At 66.7% G+C, this 1,038-nt stretch overlaps 1 protein-coding gene across 1 annotated transcript in view; it reads right to left on the bottom strand.

The window, feature by feature from the left end:
* Positions 1–1,038, bottom strand: part of SHISA5 (shisa family member 5) — a 15,949-nt gene that overhangs the window by 13,960 nt on the left and 951 nt on the right. The window lies entirely within an intron of this gene.

Raw genomic sequence — 1,038 nt, 5'->3', positions numbered from 1 at the left:
CCCAAAAAAAAAAAAAAAAGTGCCAAGAACAGCCAGGGCTTTGGGTGAGAGCAGGCCTCCAGGGGACAAGGCTACAGCCAGATTTTCCCAGTAGGCCAAGAAGGACCCCACAGGGGAGGCCCTGCCTGACAAGGGCCCCAGGACCACAAGAGGTAGGGCAGGAAAGTGCTAAGCCCAGAGGTGTGGCCATGGGGCCTGGAAGCAATGGGCCCAGGCCAGCTGCTCAGCACACACCCTGGGGCTGTGTATACTTCAAGGTCCAGAGACAGCCCCACAGCAACCTCGGACAGAGCTGGTGCCCTGAGGGTGGGAGCTACGCTATGCTATGCTCTTCACGGCTGCAAGCAGAACCCTGCAGAGGCGCCTGCTGCCCACCTGAAAGTGGGTACCGCTCCACAGGGGTCTTCTGGACCAGGACCTGCCACAGCCCAGCCCCAGCCTCTGGGCCTCTGAGCTCTGAGTCCTACACATGCTCTGCAGACCCACAGCTGTGGCCTCACTGGCCTCCATATTGCTCCCCGCCCCGAGGAATTACACCCCATCCTCTCCAGGAAGTCATCGACCCAAAGGGGGCTGTGGCCTCCCTGGCTGGGCAGGGGCTGCTCCAATTCCTGCGCCGAAAAGGCCCCCTCCAGCCCCCGCTCCGGGCCTGTGAGTCACCCGTCTGCAGACAACTCGCATGGCCTTGGTCTCCAGGAACACCAGGGCCATGGAGGCAGGGTCGGGGCTCCCGGCCAGGAAACGGCTGAGAGGGAGGCCTGGGGAGAGGCCAGGCCTCCTGCTGCGGTGGACAGGGACTCCCACCCGGCATCCGGCGACCCCCTGAACTTTGGGAGGGCAGCCCCCGCCGCCCCACCCCAGGACAGAACAAAGGTGGCACCTGCCTGAGGTCGGCAGGGCGGACGGGCCGGGCAAGGGGGTGCCGGGCGGAGGGGCCCAGATGGAAGGGGCGCTGGGGGGCTGGTGCAGCCCGCTCGGTCGGGCGGGGAGGGGACGCGCCTGCCGCCCCGCCCCCAGGCTCACCACCCGGAGGCGGCC

The sequence above is a fragment of the Tupaia chinensis genome, unplaced genomic scaffold (assembly GCF_000334495.1).
Source record: "Tupaia chinensis unplaced genomic scaffold, TupChi_1.0 Scaffold149184_1, whole genome shotgun sequence".
Taxonomy (NCBI): domain Eukaryota; kingdom Metazoa; phylum Chordata; class Mammalia; order Scandentia; family Tupaiidae; genus Tupaia; species Tupaia belangeri.
The sequence above is the reverse complement of the archived record's forward strand: the minus strand, read 5'-3'. Positions and strand labels throughout refer to the sequence as shown.